Source organism: Rana temporaria, chromosome 4 (assembly GCF_905171775.1).
Source record: "Rana temporaria chromosome 4, aRanTem1.1, whole genome shotgun sequence".
In the NCBI taxonomy this organism is placed as follows: Eukaryota; Metazoa; Chordata; class Amphibia; order Anura; family Ranidae; genus Rana; species Rana temporaria.
The window spans coordinates 209,587,700-209,607,948 of NC_053492.1; the positions used below are offsets into that span (position 1 = coordinate 209,587,700).

The following is a 20,249-nucleotide window of genomic DNA, read 5'->3' on the forward strand; positions in this document are numbered from 1 at the left end:
CAGTGTGATGTGTGTGGCAGTGTGTGCAGTGTTGCAGTGTGATGTGTGTGGCAGTGTGTGCAGTGTGGCAGTGTGATGTGTGTGCAGTGTGATGTGTGTGGCAGTGTGTGCAGTGTGATGTGTGTGCAGTGTTGCAGTGTGATGTGTGTGGCAGTGTGTTTTTTATAGTAGTGTTGCAGTGTGATGTGTGTGGCAGTGTGTGCAGTGTGATGTGTGGCAGTATGATGTGTGTGCAGTGTGATGTGTGTGTGGCAGTGTGATGTGTGTGGCAGTGTGTGCAGTGTAATGTGTGTGGCAATGTGATGTGTGTGCAGTGTGATGTGTGTGGCAGTGTGATGTGTGTGCAGTGTGCTTTTTATAGCAGTATTGCAGTGTGATGTGTGTGTGCAGTGTGATGTGTGTGGCAGTGTGTGATGTGTGTGGCAATGTGATGTGTGTGGAAGTGATGTGTGTGGCAGTGTGATGTGTGTGTAGTGTGATGTGTGTGCTGTGTTGCAGTGTGATGTGTGTGGCAGTGTGCTTTTTATAGTAGTGTTGCAGTGTGATGTGTGTGGCAGTGTGATGTGTGTGGCAGTGTGAGTGTGTGATGTGTGTGGCAGTGTGATGTGTGTGGCAGTGTGATGTGTGTGGCAAGTGTGTGCAGTGTGCTTTTTATAGCAGTATTGCAGTGTGATGTGTGTGGCAGTGTGATGTGTGTGGCAGTGTGATGTGTGTGCAGTGTGATGTGTGTGGCAGTGTGATGTGTGTGGCAGTGTGTGCAGTGTAATGTGTGTGGCAATGTGTTGTGTGTGAGTGTGTGCAGTGTGATGTGTGTGGCAGTGTGCTTTTTATAGCAGCGTTGCAGTGTGATGTGTGCGCAGTGTGATGTGTGGCAGTGTGATGTGTGTGCAGTGTGATGTGTGTGGCAGTGTGTGCAGTGTGATGTGTGGCAGTGTGTGCAGTGTGATGTGTGTGTGGCAGTGTGATGTGTGTGGCAGTGTGTGCAGTGTAATGTGTGTGGCAATGTGATGTGTGTGTGTGTGCAGTGTGATGTGTGTGAGTGTGTGCAGTGTGATGTGTGTGACAGTGTGTGCAGTGTGCTTTTTATAGCAGCGTTGCAGTGTGATGTGTGTGCAGTGTGGCAGTGTGATGTGTGGCAGTGTGTGCAGTGTGATGTGCGTGCAGTGTGATGTGTGTGGCAGTGTGTGCAGTGTGATGTGTGTGGCAAGTGTGTGCAGTGTGCTTTTTATAGCAGCATTGCAGTGTGATGTGTGTGTGCAGTGTGATGTGTGCAGTGTGATGTGTGTGCAGTGTTGCAGTGTGATGTGTGTGCGGCAGTGTGATGTGTGTGACAGTGTGTGCAGTGTGCTTTTTATAGCAGCGTTGCAGTGTGATGTGTGTGCAGTGTGGCAGTGTGATGTGTGGCAGTGTGTGCAGTGTGATGTGCGTGCAGTGTGATGTGTGTGGCAAGTGTGTGCAGTGTGCTTTTTATAGCAGCATTGCAGTGTGATGTGTGTGTGCAGTGTGATGTGTGTGGCAGTGTGATGTGTGTGCAGTGTTGCAGTGTGATGTGTGTGTGGCAGTGTGATGTGTGTGCGGCAGTGTGATGTGTGTAGCAGTGTGTGCAGTGTGATGTGTGTGGCAATGTGATGTGTGTGAGTGTGTGGTGTGTGAGTGTGTGCAGTGTGATGTGTGTGGAGTGTGCTTTTTATAGCAGCGTTGCAGTGTGATGTGTGTGCAGTGTGGCAGTGTGATGTGTGTGCAGTGTGATGTGCGTGCAGTGTGATGTGTGTGGCAGTGTGATGTGTGTGCAGTGTGGCAGTGTGATGTGTGTGCAGTGTGATGTGCGTGCAGTGTGATGTGTGTGGCAGTGTGATGTGTGTGGCAGTGTGATGTGTGTGCAGTGTGATGTGCGTGCAGTGTGATGTGTGTGGCAGTGTGATGTGTGTGGCAGTGTGATGTGTGTGGCAGTGTGATGTGTGTGCAGTGTGCAGTGTGTTGTGTGTGGCAGTGTGTGCAGTGTGATGTGTGTGCAGTGTGGCAGTGTGTGTCAGTGTATGACAGTGTGGATCCTGAGCTGTGTTGGGATATCTAGATGAGTAGAAGCAGAGCTGTGACAAGCAATCCATTCTCTCCTCCCCACCTCCTATGACCTCACCAGCTCTCCCTGCAGCCCCAGTGAGAAGGAAGGAAGGGAGGGAGAAAGATCTAGTTGGAAGTCCCCTGCAATCCCTGGAAGGCACCTGCCTGCTGATCTCCTGTATCAGGCAGGAAGACAATAGGCGGTGCACACTGTGTAATGTGTGTGTAATGCTGATGATCGGAATCTGCACTGCTACAAGACAAAAGGCTGCCTGCTGATGTGATGTGCTGTCATCGGAGAGGTGGGAGGCTGAGCTCGGTGCAGCATTGCTGGAATGGGGACCCACAAGGCGGATGTGGTGTGATCAAGGCAGGAATCCAGAACATCTCTCGGATTGCCATCTGATCCCTCCCCAACTATACAGTCCCAGCAGAAGGATGAGCTTTCCTGGGCTCCAGTGCTGTCCCTACACATGGCAATGACAGTGACGCCTGCACACTAAGGTGAGAAATCCTAAATGACAGCAGTGCTCCTCATCATCCTCATCCTCATGCCATATGGGTGATCAGGGCTCAGCATGCTATTGATAGTACATCCAATTACTGCACCCATTTGTTGCTGCCTCCTGCTGACCTGCAGTGCTTGTGTGCCTGTGATGGGGCTGGCTACATTGTAAACACATGTACTCTCCTCACTCTCATCATTATATAGGATCATTACATAGGGTCATTACATAGGATCATTGCATAGGATTATTGCATAGGGTCATTACATAGGATCATTGCATAGGGTCATTGCATAGGGTCATTACATAGGATTATTGCATAGGGTCATTGCATAGGATCATCATTACATAGAATCATTACTAGGGTCATTGCATAATATCATTACATAGGATTATTGCATAGGATTATTACATAGGATTATTACATAGGATCATTGCATAGGATTATTACATAGGGTCATTGCATATGGTCATTACATAGGGTCATTACATAGGATCATTGCATAGGGTCATTGCATAGGATCATTACATAGGATCATTACATAGGGTCATTGCATAGGATCATTACATAGGATCATTACATAGGGTCATTGCATAGGATCATTGCATAGGGTCATTGCATAGGGTCATTGCATATGGTCATTACATAGGGTCATTACATAGGATCATTACATAGGATCATTGCATAGGGTCATTACATAGGGTCATTGCATAGGGCCATTGCATAGGATCATTGCATAGGGTCATTACATAGGATCATTGCATAGGGTCATTACATAGGATCATTGCATAGGATTATTGCATAGGGTCATTGCATAGGGTCATTGCATAGGGTCATTGCATAGGGTCATTGCATAGGGTCATTGCATAGGATCATTGCATAGGGTCATTACATAGGATCATTGCATAGGATCATTGCATAGGGTCATTACATAGGATCATTGCATAGGATTATTGCATAGGGTCATTGCATAGGATCATTGCATAGGATCATTGCATAGGATCATTACATAGGGTCAGTGCATAGGATTATTGCATAGGGTCATTGCATAGGATTATTGCATAGGGTCAGTGCATAGGATCATTACATAGGGTCATTGCATAGGACATCCTGCTTTGTAGAAGTTCACAGAATGCACACTAGATTCAGATTGCCTCCCAATGACAGGGAAAAGCACAAAGTAGAAGGATCAGGCATGATCTCTGTCTTCAGGTTCCCCTGCTGGGCAGGCAGGATCAGGGAGCAGGATCAGTTGTGTCCCAGCCTATTCCAATCATTCACAAGTGGATGTATAAAGCTCAGACATGCCAAGATGTCTTATCATTACACAAGCCCATTCTGGGACTTCTACACAAAGGAGCTTACAGGGTCTGTCCTGCCATAAGAGCCGACAATTCTGCCTGGTAATCCACTGCTCAGGCATGCTCACTGGGTGTTATCTCTTTGCTGCACGGATCACGCTTTTAATTATATTGCCTTGGTTTAGCTATACTGTTTATATTTGTATACTTAATCCCCCAACCAAAACAAAAAAAAAAATGTATAATATTACAGCTTACCATTCCTTCAACGTAGTGGCTTGTATTTATATACATTTTAATTTTTTTTACACTTTCCTGCCATTACCTTACTTCCTGTACTAGGGTGACAACCGTACTGAGCAGCTTTGTCACCTTAGAAGAGTACTACGCATCACTGGGTTAGGACTACATAACACCTTTCTCTCTTCTATGTGTTTTGTAGTCCACAGAGATCGCAGGGAACAATGCTAACTGGTAACAGTCCATAGACAGAAAGCACAGGAAATGATCAACCTGCAGGATTTCTGTCAGCTGGACAGCTATAGTATTGCACTTGTTGAACAAATATAATAAAACACTTTCTATGGTCTATTTAACAGAAAAAGTGTATAAAAAAAATAGAAAAATTGCTGTGCAAAAACCGAGAGGCATAAAAACTTTCAACGACCTCTATTTTATTCTCTAAGGCCTATATATATATATATATATATATATATATATATATATATATATATATATATATATATATATATATATATATATATATATATATATATATATATATATATATATATATATATATATATTTGTACAATATATAGATCTATCTATATCTATATATATATATATATATATATATATATATATATATATCTCTAGATAGATAGATATATAGATAGATAAAAAAAAAAGGTAGTGTGATGTCATTACTAATACAGTGTGATCTCATAACTGGAAGGTGGTGATGTCACTCATGTCATGTGACTTGCTTTGAAACAGTGTGAAAATAAATGATTACAGATATGTATACCGGCTACAAATATTACCCAACCTGTTACATGCAGATCCTTGACTCACAGCCCAAACATTTTACAAAGTATCAATCTAGGATAGCCAGTCAGCTTATGGTGAGGGGGGCTAAAAGGGACTGGAAAGCCTTCTACAAAATTGCTGTAAGGAACGGTATTATATTCCTCGAATAGATGGCATTTAGGCCTATTTCACAGAGACAGGCTCTAATGCCCCACTGAAAAGTGTTCTGCTGTGGATCACTTTTCAGAGGGAGCTGAAAGGCAATTTGAAAATGTTCAAAGGCAATACTGCTGCCTTCTGAGTGTTTACTTTTGTTTTTGGTTTCAATGGGGTTTTAAATTTAAATACTGTGCCGCAACCGCTTGCTAGGTGTTTGGCACGCAATTGCAGAGTGGTTTCATTGACTTCAATGGGCAAGCATGGCAAGTGGCACCACTTGCGAAATTCAACATGCCAAGTTAATATTACAAAGTGTTGTGGCTTTTGTCAATGTGATTAGACCCAGGTGGGCGGTCAGGGGGGCAGTAAAAATGTGGATTAGCTGCATGTTTTACTGCCCCATAGCCAGGGCTCAAGTCCTGCGGGAACGCGTGGGAACGGAGTTCCTGCACTTTTTTCACAGCAGGAACGCAGTTCCCTTTGCAGGACTAGAGCAGCCGAGCCACCCGAGCCAATCCTTCACTAAGCGGCGATGCCCAGCTCGAGTCACTGTCAGGGGCAGGCTAACCTTAGTAATCCTTTATGTTACTGGCCACTTCCTGTATATGGATTCATCGGGTATTGTGCGGGTATTCCGTCACTTCCTCGATGCCGCAATGTCTCCTGGGACCTTTTGTCATTGTTCCCAGCAGACATTGCGGAGGTCTGCCGCGAGTTATCGTGGGATTTAGAAAGAACTTGCTTAAAGGTACAGTGGATGGGGAAAAAAAAAACATGCATATGAGCGTATCAATTGTTTTTGGTGGGGGATCTTGGTTGGGAGTTCCCACACTTTTTTCCCCAGGACTTGACCCCTGCCCATAGCCAGTAAAAACTGATGTGAACTTTGCCTTATTTCCAGTATGTCAGCACAGGTTCAAAAAACAAGTCTATTCATCGTCTTATCATAATAGGCGGGACCATTCTATGACATCTTTATGGGCAGTTATATATTTAGTGACATATTTCACATTTCAAGTGCTAAACAAATACGTCATAACCTTATTGAGTGGCTGAGTTCACAGACTTTGGGCTTGTATCGGTGGCATGAGTTTGACATCAGTTTGGGACACGTCTGAGGCCCCGTACACACGACAGAGTTTCTCGGCAGAATTCACCGAGAAACTCGGTCAAACCCCGGATTCTGCCGAGAAACTCTGTCGTCTGTACAGTTTTGGCTCGATGGAGCCGCCGAGGAGCTCGACGAGAAAATAGAGAACATGTTCTCTATTTTCTCGTTGTTCTATGGGAGAAGGCGGCCCGCCGAGCTCCTCGGCGGCTTCATCCCAGAACTCGACGAGGAACTCGACGTGCTTGGCACGTCGAGTTCCTCGGCCGTGTGTACGGGGCCTGAGATCATTTATGCATGTGGATTTATGCCCCGTACACACAATCGGAATTTACAACAGCAAAAGTCCGATGTGAGCTTTTGAATGGAAATTCCGACCGTGTGTATGCTCCATCGGACTTTTGCTGTCGCAATTTCTGCCAACAAAAGATTGAGTGCTGGTTCTCAAATTTTCCAACGGAAAACATTCCTATCGGAAAATCTGATCGTCTGTAGCAATTCCGACGCGCAAAATTCCGACGCATGCTTGGAAACAATTTTAACGCATGCTCGGAAGCATTGAACTTAATTTTCTCGGCTCGTCGTAGTGTTGTACGTCACCTCGTTCTTGACGGTTGAAATTCAGAGAAGCTTTGTGTGACCGTGTGTATGCAAGCCAAGCTTGAGCAGAATTCCGTCAGAAAAAACATCTAAGGTTTTTCCGACAGGAAATCCGATTGTGTGTACAGGGCATTATGCTGGGTTCATAATATGTGCGCATGCAGTTCACAGCAGGGGGCCCGGTGTGTCCCTGTTCTCCATTTCAGAGGCGAACCAGACCTGAATTGATGCCTGAATTCTGACCTGAAACTGAGCCAAAGACACACAGGACCCTTGTACAATCTGTTTCACAGGCACCCCGGAGGTGTGTGAACCAGCTACATTGTCACACCCTCCTGTCATGTAAATTGGATGTGGCGAAACTGGCATCCAATTTGCATCAGTGTGAACCGTCAATCTCTCAGCAGTATTCTGCACCTGGGGAGTCATACGTTCCATGTATGCGACTGTACTCCTATTAACGCTGATACTTCTTTCCATCAGGGCATTATGCACATGCATGCCAAACGCATTTCCCAAACACATACGTCCATGTTTGGTAAAAACATCTGATGTGCATGTGCATGCAAACGCAAATGCAAAGTCGCATCGTGTTTACAAAAGTACGGCAGCGCACTGCCAGTCACATGTATGGCAGGCTGTACACAACAAATGCGACTCTCCAGGCATTGTAAAGCATCGGGAACACTGGCATCAAAAATACCTTGTGCATAAACTCTCAAAATTCACCCTGAAGGTGACCTTCTTCTAACTTGCTTTTGGTCTGCTGGTCTGCTTCAAGAAGGTTTTGCTGTCCTGTAGACTTGTATGGGAGTGTAAAACCTGCCTGAAGTGAAGAAAAAACAGGCAACACAGGCCTAAAAGCAGAAGGTAATTAAATGCATCAAATTAAAAGAAAATAATAATGATAATAATAATAAAAAAATTATTAGAAATCACACTTGCAGCATCGGTGTGATGCTACATCTCTCCTCTGCCAACCCTGATGCCGCATACACACGACCGTTTTTCATGACGAGAAAAATGCCATTTTTTTAAATTGGCAATTAAAAACAATCGTGCGTGGGCTCCAGAGCATTTTTTGCGACGTGAAAAATGGGCGTTAAAAAGTTAGAACTTGCTAAAAAAAACGTGCATGCTCAGAAGCAATTTCTGAGAAGGGAAATTTGCATAATTAAGCCCATAGGGTGGCACCATTTGAATGGAACTTCCCCTTTATAGTGCCGTCGTACGTGTTGTACGTCCCTGCGCTTTGCTGGAACATTTTTTTTCACGATCGCGTGTATGCAAGGCAGGCTTGTCAAAAATCACGTAAAAAAAATGTTGTTTTTTCCATGACATTAAAAACGGTCGTGTGTACGCGGCATTAGACTGAGAACTGAGTGATCAAACACTGCCGATTGCTCAGTTCTCAGAGCTCTGTGAGCAGAGAGCTGGTGACTGTCAGTCAGCGGCTCTCTGCTCTGCCCCCCCAGGCTCACTGGAGCGCTGGGCTTTGGAGGGGGTGGGAGCGACCAGCTCAGGCTCTCAGCAGCTCTCGGCTCTGCCCAACCCCCCCCAGGCTCACTGGAGAGCTGGGCTTTGGAGGGGACAGGAGCAGCAGATCAGGCTCTCAGCGGCTCTTTGCTCTGCCCCCCCCCCCCAGGCTCACTGGAGTGCTTGGCTTTGGGGGGGTTGAAGCGGCCAGCTCAGGCTCTCAGCAGCTCTCGGCTCTGCCCCCCCCCCCCAGGCTCACTGGAGCGCTGGGCTTTGGAGGGGGCAGGGGCAACAGATCAGGCTCTCGGAGGCTCTCTGCTCTGCCTCCCCCAGACTCACTGGAGCGCTGGGCTTTGGAGGGGGCGGGAGCGGGCAGCTCAGACTCTCATCGGCTCTCTGCTCTGCCCCTCCCAGGCTCACCGGAGCACTGGGCTATAGAGGGGGTGGGAGCAGCCGACTTAGGCTCTCAGCGTCTCTCTGCTCTGCCACCCCAGACTCACTGGAGCGCTGGGCTTTGGAGGGGGCAGGAGCAACAGATCAGGCTCTCGGAGGCTCTCTGCTCTGCCTCCCCCAGGCTCACTGGAGCGCTGGGCTTTGGAGGGGGTGGGAGCGACCAGCTCAGGCTCTCAGCAGCTCTCGGCTCTGCCCCCCCCCCCCAGGCTCACTGGAGAGCTGGGCTTTGGAGGGGACAGGAGCAGCAGATCAGGCTCTCAGCGGCTCTTTGCTCTGCCCCCCCCCAGGCTCACTGGAGTGCTTGGCTTTGGGGGGGTTGAAGCGGCCAGCTCAGGCTCTCAGCAGCTCTCGGCTCTGCCCCCCCCCCAGGCTCACTGGAGCGCTGGGCTTTGGAGGGGGCAGGGGCAACAGATCAGGCTCTCGGAGGCTCTCTGCTCTGCCTCCCCCAGACTCACTGGAGCGCTGGGCTTTGGAGGGGGCGGGAGCGGGCAGCTCAGACTCTCATCGGCTCTCTGCTCTGCCCCTCCCAGGCTCACCGGAGCACTGGGCTATAGAGGGGGTGGGAGCAGCCGACTTAGGCTCTCAGCGTCTCTCTGCTCTGCCACCCCAGACTCACTGGAGCGCTGGGCTTTGGAGGGGGCAGGAGCAACAGATCAGGCTCCCGGAGGCTCTCTGCTCTGCCTCCCCCAGTCTCACTGGAGCGCTGGGCTTTGGAGGGGGCAGGAGCAACAGATCAGGCTCTCGGAGGCTCTCTGCTCTGCCTCCCCCAGACTCACTGGAGCACTGGGCTTTGGAGACAGTGGGAGAGGGCAGCTCAGGCTCTCAGCAGCTCTCTGCTCTGCCCCCCCCCCCCAGGCTCACCACTGAGAGGCTGAGCCGGGTGCCGGTCCAGGCTCCTTGGTGGATCCCAACCATATGGTTGTGATCTTTCCCCAGCCTGGACCAGCTCTGTATCATCAGCTGACAGCCGGTGACAGGAGTGCAGAACGGACTATACATCTGTGATCCATAGGAGAAGTACAGCCAAACAAGCTTTGGCTCTACTTCTCCTTCAAGCAGACAGATACATTTTATATAATGCATCCTTTTCCTCAGGATATTGCCAATATCAATAAATGTTCTCATAGTAGCTAGGATTTATTACAGCAAATAATCTTTTAATGCTTCATTTGCATTGTGTCCCACACAGTGTTTTTAAGGAAATTGGGTTGATTTACTAAAGTAGAGGCTGTTCATTTTGCAAAATATATAATAACTTTGCAAACGTTAGTAAACAAATGTTAGTAAATATGTGAACTATTTCCACGTTGATAACCCAGTCATGTACACAGCATCTATTTATTTGCTAACAATTACTTGACAAAGAAAATGCACTCGTTGCTAAGTGCACATAAATTTTACTAAGGAAATTGTCTCTTTTTTAGTGACTTACCCTCCCCCTTGTCAGTGAGAAAAAAGTGCTAAATGCAGCAGATCACTAATTTATTATTGCCACCACGTCTGCCAATGTTGAGTCTGCTGTTACAATGTAATAGTACTTTTCTGAGTAGTAATCTGCACCGACCAGGGTAATACTTAGGCAGACCATACACTGAATGCCTCCTCCCCAAGCAACTGTGTTCTCCCAACGGGTGGGTGGGAAAGGCATCCCGCTGGGAGAACACAGTGATTATTGATAGTGGCTATACAAACCGCTAGTGATAATCGTATTTAAAGCCTGGCAGACTGGTTCTACCCAAGTTGATCGATCGGTCGTTCAGCCTGCCCATACACGGTTCAAATATCAGCCGGTTCCTACTGAATCAGCTGAGATTCAAACCGTCTATGGCCAGCTTTAAAGAGGATCTTCAGTCTTTTCATTGAAAAGAAAAAGTTAGCAGCTACAAAAACACGGTATGCTGGAACTTCAGAGCTTGTGCCGTAAATGAGGCCTCCGCATGCACGGGAGTTTCGTCAACGCAGCCCTGGCCACTCATCTAGCCAGAGGCCGCAAACCCTGAAGGAAGACTGGGTCAAGATAGAAGCCCTGTCAGCAGTGACAGCTTTGCAGGGTGTTTTTTTTTTTTTCTTTTAAGATGCAGTTTATTAGCGCTTTAATTGTCCAATGATCCAGTGCCATCCTCACCCCATCTAGTTTCTTTTCTGGTCTTCGGGTGCCAGTATCTTACCTGTGGGCAGCTGACTGTAACTCCATGCAGCTTAAGAGCCACGAAATGAGATTTGCCATCGGATGAGATGGTCCGCCTCCATCACATCCTATTGGCTCACTCCTGTCACGTGACATATTTAAACGTCAAGTATCGACGTGAACATCAGTCTCAGCTAGGCTATCATAGGGAGAGGATCTCCTCTCCCTGTGATAGCTGAAGCTGCACGGCTAATAAATGTTCTCCTTTATTACAATGTCAGGCTAATAAATGTTCTCCTTCATTACAATGTCACTTCGGGATCTACAGCGATATCGGGATCCCTCTGCCCGATAGCGCTGTCATGCCTCCCCGCGAGCGCGATAGATCCACATCGCTATCGGGATCCCAATGCCCGATAGCGCTGTCAGCGTGCCTCCCGCCAGTGCTAACTACACCCCGCGCCCGCAGCTCTACTCCCCGTCCCCCGTTAAGGCTCAGGGAACGGGGAACAGAAAGTAGAGCATCGGGTGCAGGTAAAGTCGTAGTGCGCAGGCGCAGCACTACGCAAATAGCTCCGTGCACCAGCTCCGTGCAGCTTCAGCTATCACAGGGAGAGGAGATCCTCTCCCTATGATAGCCTAGCTGAGACTGATGTTCGCGTCGATACTTGACGTTTAAATATGTCACGTGACAGGAGTGAGCCAATCGGATGTGATGGAGGCGGACCATCTCATCTGATGGCAAATCTCATTTCGTGGCAATGCACCGGCTGCTCACTGCACATCCACTTTGTGAATGTTCCCGCAGCCTTCTGAGACCTGTGGCATGTCTTAAAAGGCTCTGGGGAGAGGGGAGGTGAACTTCTGCTTGGATCGCCTAGTGGTAGTGGCATAGGTGTGCGCAGCCTATTGCATTAGGGTGTGCACCCCAAAGCTCCAACACATATGCGTTTGACAAATTTACCAGCCTCTTCCCAGCTCTCCATCTTGAAACAATGGGAGGAAGGGGGAGCAAGGGAGCACGTGGGGGACCCGGGCAACAGAAGGAAGAGGAACAGGGAAATGAGGGGTGGTGGGGGTGGCATTTATTAGTACCAATCCCCTATATTTTCCTCCTGTGACAGCTGAATGTTGACAAAAGGGAAATGAGGAGAAGCCTACTTTCAGCTGCTGCAGAAGGAAAATACAGATAGGTTCCACTAAATTCCACCTCTCATGTCCAGGTTCTGAGGGTTGGCAAGGAAGGATTGTGGTTTACCTGTCACCTGCCCACCACTGACAGGTTGCCAACCCCAGGATTAGGGTGTGCCCAGGCACACCTGGCACACCCCTTGCGCACGCCTATGGGTAGTGGGTATAAAAGCGCGAACCACATGTATCATCACAGGGTGATCCTGTGGATACACAAGTAACAGTGTGCCAACGCCCCGTATTGTTTAGAATATAGATATGGGCTTTGTAGACACACATTTACTTTGTAAAAAAATTAAGTTTTTAATTGGATAAAGTTAAAGACATTGTATACAAACACATTAAAAACCATAAAGTTTAGTGACCTCAAGGATTCTCATAACACCTCTAATACATATACCACTTGTAACGAGCAAAAAGATTTAAAGAACATAGAATGATATAAATCCAATGGTTTGGATACATGGAGAGATTGAGTTGTATTGTTGTCATTGTGGTCAGGCAACAGACTAGCATATTTGCTTCTATGTGCTGGGTGTTTAGTGTGTCCCTGCTCCTTTAACCACTTAAGACCCGGACCTTTAGGCAGCTAAAGGACCCGGCCAGTTTTTGCGATTCGGCACTGCGTCGCTTTAACTGACAATTGCGCGGTCGTGCGACATGGCTCCCAAACAAAATTGGCGTCCTTTTTTTCCCACAAATAGAGCTTTCTTTTGGTGGTATTTGATCACCTCTGCGGTTTTTATTTTTTGCGCTATAAACAAAAATAGAGGGACAATTTTGAAAACAATTCAATATTTTTTACTTTTTTCTATAATAAATATCCCCCAAAAATATATAAAAAACTATTTTTTTTCCACAGTTTAGGCCGATACGTATTCTTCTACATATTTTTGGTAAAAGAAAATCGCAATAAGAGTTTATCGATTGGTTTGCGCAAAATTTATAGCGTTTACAAAAAAGGGGATAGTTTTGTTGCATTTTTATAAAAAAAAATGTTTTTACTACTAATGGCGGCGATCATCGATTTTTTTTCGTGACTGCGACATTATGGAGGACACTTCGGACAATTTTGACACATTGTCATTTTCACAGCAAAAAATGCATTCAAAATGCATAGTTTACTGTGAAAATGACAATTGCAGTTTGGGAGTAAACCACAAGGGGGCGCTGAAGGGGTTATGTATGACCTCATCTGTGTTTCTACTGTAGGGGGGCATGGCTGTAGGTGTGACATCATCAATTGTGGTTCCCTATAAAAGGGAACACATGATCGATGACAGTGCCACAGTGCTGTGAGTGTTTAGAAAACACAATGGTGATGGAGCCTGGGGATGATGTCAGAGGAAGCGAGACAAAAACCAGCATGGAACACAACCAGGAAGAGGGCAGGAAGTGTGTCATAGAGGCAGCCTCTATGACACACTTCCTGCCCTATTCCTGGTTGTGTTCCATGCTGGTTTTTGTCTCGCTTCCTCTGACATCATCCCCAGGCTCCATCACCATTGTGTTTTCTAAACACTCACAGCACAAATTGGCTGTTATTCTGTGGACTTCCCTGGAAGCTTTATCATCAGACTGGGACTGCCCTGCCACTGGAACATCTTCTGGACACACTTACCTGCTACATGCCTGCTTCATCCACCATCTCGTAAGTGTTTTTAACCCCTTTAGAGGATATTAAAAGTTTTATATTTCTTCACTTAGAGGCGCCTTGTTTGTTTTTCTTTTTATGTACATGCCCAGCCCTGCCATTCTGCCGACGTATATCAAATGAGTCCTTAAGCGGTTAAGGAGGGTTGGGCTCCCTCAAGTCATCCGCCCCTTCATCTATCCATCAGCATACATGTGCTTCCATTGAGGAGACTTTACATTTTAGAGTAGTTAGGACTGTAGTACACAGGAAGCCTTGACGTGGCCTGCAGCTTACGCATTTATTTGCAAACGCGTGCAACTAAACCCCTGTTTTTAACGCACTGTTAGACAGGTGAATTTGGTTGGTTGCTGATTGGTTGGTAAGTTGAGCTTGGTTATTCTGTGAGTTTGTTAACATGTGTCCACCCTTCCAATTTTCCTTGCTGTGAAGACCAGTCATAGGTAGGGGCAGTGACAGTTATTTTTAGTCGTAATCGGAGTTCGTTTCGAGAAAATCGCATGCAATCAAAGCCATGTATGGCTGGTAATTTATCAGCCATACATGGCTTTGATTGCATGCCTGCACTTAGCCTATGACTTTTATTTTGAAACTTTGGGACAACCTTCTTGACCTGTGTTTATTCATAATCTCTACATTTTTTTTTTTTTTTAAATACATTTTTCAACTATATACACAAGCTCCTGAAGAAGCGCATCAACGCGCGCAACATGTAGGGCGATTTTCTCTGAGCAACCTCCGAATACCACTCAACCTCTTCACGTATCCAAACAACCATTGGATTTATATCATTCTACGTCTTTCAAATCTTTGTGTTCATTACATGTGGTATATGTATTAAGCCTCCTACACACCACCAGTTTTCCAGTCGGGAAAACTACCATGACAGCTTTTGGCCGGGAAAACTGCCCATGTGTATGCTCCATGTCAGTTTTCACGACAGGAAAACCGCAGGGAATCGCTTTAGGAAAAATGAGAGCATGTTCTCTTTTTTCCTGCCGCGATTCCCGGCGGACTTTTTCCCGGACAAAGCTCTCACTGCAGTTTTCCCGACGGGAAAACCTCTGGTGTGTACAGGGGGAAAGTTACAGAGCAGGTTCTTGGTTTTCCCCCCGGGATTCCTGGTGGACTTTTTACCACCGGGAATCTTGATCGTGTGTATGGGGCACCTTATTGTTTTTAATGTGTTTGTATACACTGGTTTTAACTTTATCCAATTAAAAACGTATATCTTTTACTAAATGTATGCGTGTGCCTACAAAGTCCATATCTTTATTCTAATTTCTTCTAGTGGTAGTGGGTACCTGTCAAAATTAGGTACCTGCTCCCCGCCCCCTCCCTCAAAAAAAACCGACATTCGCTCAACATAAATACGATGGCTGTTCCGTCGTCCATACCTTGTATGGGCTGCGCCATCTTTTTGGTGGTTTATCTTTACGCCGGCGTATGTCTTACGTAACCGGCGTAGCTTACTGCGACGGGCGTACGTACGTTCGTGAATCGGCGTATCTTGCTTATTTACATATTCGACGCGTAAATCCACATACACGCCCCTAGCGGCCAGCGTAAATATGCACATAAGATACGACGGCGTAGGAGACTTACGTCAGTCGTATCTTAGCAACAGTGAGACGTATCTCATTTTAAGAATGCGCGCAAAGATACGACGGCGCGCATTCGGACTTACGACGGCGTATCTACTGATACGCCATCGTAAGTCTTTCTGAATCTGGCTATTAATGTGTATGGCAAGCTTTACTTAATTCTCTGACCTATGAAGCTTTCCTGAACCTATGAAGCTTTCTGATAAAGCTTTGGAAATGTGCATCGTTTACAAAACTGTTGATTTCCCAGTGTAAGTTACTCAGCATAAATATGCAGGGCTTTTTTTCTCAGAGAATAGGTGCAGGAACTCCAACCATCACCCTTTATTTCTGCTCCCTACCCGCCCCTGAGCACCATTCCTTGGTTCCACCTACCGGCCTCCCTGTACCGCCCATTTTAGAGAATACAGAACCAAGTATCATTTTTGCTACTAAGTGATTAGCATGGAATTTGTTAATGATAACAAAGAAAGACAGTAAAATATATCCCCTTCAGTGAGCAACAATAGACCCTACCCCAGCAACAGTAGACCCCTCCAGAAATGGCAGACCTCACCGCAGCAAAAATAAAGCCCCCACGCAACAAAATACCACCCCAGCAACAATGGACTCCCGGCAGCACAACAACAGATGTCCCAGCAGACTGCATCAATAGACCCTTCAGGAGGCAGCAACAATATACCTCTCCCTCAACAGTAGATCCCTCCCAGCAACAATTGCCCCCCCCTAGAAACATAAGACCCCCCACTAGCAACAATAGATCTACCCAGTAACAAGAGGCCTCCCTGCAAAAATAGATCCCCACCAGTGACAATAGATCTCAAAACAGCAAGCATCAATAGATTCCCACCAGTGACAATAGATCTCTAAGCAGCAAGCATCAATAGATTCCCCACCAGTGACAATAGATCTCTGAGCAGCAAGCATCACTAGAGGTGCCGGAACTATGTTCCCCCGCGTTCCTGCTGAAAAAAAGCCCTGTAAATATGAAAAGAAAAATCCAATTTTTTGTTTTAAGCATTTACAACATCATGATGGTCTGACTTCTTATGTCAGATGAGCTTTGACGCTGGCAGCTATGATAACTGTTGCAGCTGTACTTTATATACGGTTAACTATTTAATCTTATATAATATAATTATATATAATGTTAACAATGTTTAAAATGCGTAAAAGGGAACATTTCTACTTAGATTCTGTAAACCTTGAAAGTTATAACAGCTATAGAAGAGTAATAAAGTTAGTTCTGGAAGTGGAATAAAAGCCGCTGGAAGGACGTTTCATTAGACCTAACAGTGGTAATCACCCCGATTAGTTTCACTTTATTAGGGTGTGAGTGTAGTAAGTGCGAGTTTTTCTTTGGACAAGAGAACATTGTTAGGGAATGCACATTTAGAAGTGAGGAGCTCTCATTTCCATGGTAATGGGATACCTCTTCAACAACTGACACAGGCTCTTCTTGCCGTAGCTGTCATGCCACCAAGCTGGGGGAGGGTTGCCATGGAAACGGCAGAGCTTTGAAGTGATGAGTTTAAAGTACAGTATAATGGGATCCCAGTAAATATAACACATTTCAAGGCCTATTTATAGAGGTCATCGCTTTCCATTCTGCTATCCTGTGCTATATGTCATTACTAAATTCTGGCTGTTTTCTTTTTTTTTTAATATATATATTTAGTAGGTAGACGGGTCATAATAGTAGCATAACACTGGCAAAACGTTAGGAAGATGAAAAAGAAAACAATTATGTCATGTTGAAGAATGTTCTTTCTCCTGTTTCCTTTATTGAAGACAAAGGCCAGGTTGAGAGTGATACAGAAATTGCCCAGGGAAGCTTTTTATGACTGAATGAATTTTTTCATTGGAAAAACTAGAATGGTTCAATGTTCACGAGGATAATAAAAAAAAACAAAAAAGGCTTTTGTTCTCCATTATAAAATTAAATAGTTACCGTATTTAAGACAAATAAATGTTTGTTTGCAAAGAACATTGGGCCAGATTCACAAAAGAGATACGACGGCGTATCTCCTGATACGCCGTCGTATCTCTGTGATCCGCCCGTCGTAACTATGCGGCTGATTCATAGAATCAGTTACGCATAGATAGCTCTAAGATCCGACAGGTGTAATTGACTTACACCGTCGGATCTTAGGATGCAATTCTAGGCCAGCTGCTAGGTGGCGATTCCGTTGCGGTCGGCGTAGAATATGCAAATGACTAGTTACGGCGATTCACAAACGTACGCTTTACCCGTCGCTTTAAATTTACGTTGTTTCCGTCGAGATACGCCGCGTAAAACTAAGGCTGCCCTCTAGGTGGCCTTGCCAATGTTAAGTATGGCCGTCGTTCCCGCGTCAAAAAGGAAAAATTCACGTCGTTTGCGTAAGTCGTCCGTGAATGGCGCTGGACGCCATTTACGTTAACGTCGAAACCAATGACGTCCTTGCGACGTCATTTAGCGCATTGCACGTCGGGTATTTGGACGGAGCATGCGCAGTACGTTCGGCGCGGGAACGCGCCTAATTTAAATGGTGCCCGTCCCATTTGAATTAGGCGGGCTTGCGCCGAGCGGATTTACGTTACACCGCCGCAAGTTTACAGGTAAGAGCTTTGTGAATCAGGCACTTACGCTGTAAACCTGCGGCGGTGTAACGTAAATGGGATACGTTACGCCGCCGCAGCGTAACGTATTTGTACCTGAATCTGGCCCATTGCTCATAGGAATATACCTCTCCAAACTTACGAGTCTATATATGAAGGTTCACCCTCACCCTTTTATCCAGTTTTCATAAACCAAGCCCACTGGGCTTTTATGTAAGTGCAGGCCCTATGTAAGTTCTTTTTTTCAGCCTGAAAACTCTGAATTCCAGAACTAATAAATTATATTTTGCCTGCTTAGAACAGTCATTATCGTCCAGTTTACCCCAGTGGAACCCCTGCAATAATATTAAGGCCTCTGGGAACCCCAGGTAAAATTAAATGGAAAGCATATCCCCTACATTGGTGTTGAGTGGGAGAATGCCCCGTACATTGGTAGTCAGTGGAAAGAATTTTCCTTACATTGGAGGTCAATCGGAAGAATGTTCATGCGTTTGCAAATGTGTGCTAACGAAATCTCTGTTTTTAACGCAGATTGTTGGACAGGTTAATTTGGTTGGTCAGCAGACTGGTTGGTGAGTTGAGCTAGGAAATTCCTCTGGTTTTGTCATTCATGTGCTCCTTGCTGTGAAGGCCAGTTATAGGTGGGGCAGGGGTCATCTTTGTCAATAGGAAGAATGTCCCTTATATAGGGGTGGTCAGTGGGAAGAATGTCCCTTACATTGGTGGTCAGTGGGAGGATGCCCCTTACATTGGTAATCAGTGGAAAGAATGTTCCTTACATTGGTGGTCAATGGGAAGAAGGTCCCTTATATTGAGGGGGGGGGGGGTTCAGAGGGAAGAATGTCCCTTACATTGGTGGTGAGTGGGAAGAATGTCCCTTACATTGGTGGTCATTGGGAAGAATGTCCCTTTATATAGGAGGGGTCAGTGGGAAGAATGTCCCTTACATTGGTGGTTAGTGGGAAGAATGTCCCTTACATTGGTGGTCAGTGGGAGAATGCCCCTTAGATTGGTAATCAGTGGAAATAATGTTCCTTACATTGGTGGTCAATGGGAAGAAGGTCCCTTATATGGGGGGGGGGGGTTCGGAGGGAAGAATGTCCCTTACAATGGTAATTAGTGGGAAGAACGGTCCTTACATTGGAGGTCAATAGAAAGAATGTCCCTCACATTGGTAATAAGTTGGAAGAATGCTCCCTATACAGTGGTAATCAGAATGCCACCCTTAGATAAAAAGATCATTGGTGACATGCTACTAGCTACTCCAAGTTGTTTTGGACCTGGAACTATGCCTATCCCTTCTATCAGATAGTAGGCCAGACAGCTACAGCTTAAAGCGGAGCTCCATCCAAAAGGGGAAGCTCCAATTGTTTGCTCCCCCCCCGCCACAATTTGGCACCTTTCCTGTTTTTGCTAGGTACCTGTCCCTACTTTTCGAAGTTCGCCCCCCTCCTCCTTTCCCTGCCGCATGTGCAGTAGGGAACCAGTACAAGGAATGGCAGCAGTAGCACATGAGAGCCGATTGAAAAACTGGCTGGGGTGCCAACATCGCGGGATCCCTAGACAGGTAAGTGTCCTACATTTACAGTACAGTATTTGAAGCTGCTGACTTAAAAAAATGGTGGGGGGGGGGCTCCGCCTTACGGACCCCTGGAAGCTTCTGGAGAACCCTAGTGTTACATAGGACCCCTGGTTGAGAATGGCTGGCTTAGAACGTAATTTGTTAGCAACTGAATACATTTTACCTTTTAAGAATTAAAAGACTTTGCGCAAACCTGCCATAGGCATCTGAACACTTGTGCAGTATTAGTGGTCTGTTAAGAATCTTCTTAATACGCTGTGAATTTTTATTTGGGCTGAACATAGTATTAACTAAATTGGAGGCTACTGGATATGTTTTCGAATCAAGTGCTGCTCTGTGTAGTCATTCCATTTGCCTGGTACTGGCAGAAAGTAACTCTAATTACCTGTCATTGCAATTATATTTTATTTCACAAATGGAACAATAGGCATGCTGCAGTAGGCAGCTGGGAAAATCCTTGCACTTGCAGTACTTGTTATAAAAATGATTATTAAGACAGCTTATGACTAACAGGAATAAATATACCTTTTGCCTTTTACTCAGCAGGGCCTGTTAAAAGCCCTGCTATAGATTACATGGCACTGGCTGACAGTCATCATGCATGTACCGTCTGATTCATGCAGGTATAAATATGTAATGTGATGATATACAGTATACCCATGAGGCTTGAGTAAGTAAACCTGTGATTTGCACATAACATAAGCACTGCTCCATTTCTAGTATTAGATGTATAAGAAAATCACTTATGATGGAATGTAAAGAAAACAGAAGCGTGATATGTTAGAATATGTG

General features: G+C 45.8%; 1 protein-coding gene across 1 annotated transcript in view; it reads left to right on the top strand.

Annotated features, from left to right (window-relative positions):
- Positions 1–2,133: 2,133 nt before the first annotated feature.
- Positions 2,134–20,249, top strand: part of KBTBD11 (kelch repeat and BTB domain containing 11) — a 65,041-nt gene continuing 46,925 nt past the window's right edge. Inside the window, exon 1 of the mRNA XM_040349805.1 lies at positions 2,134–2,565. The gene's annotated coding sequence lies outside the window, so the exon portion shown is untranslated. The remainder of the gene's footprint in view (positions 2,566–20,249) is intronic.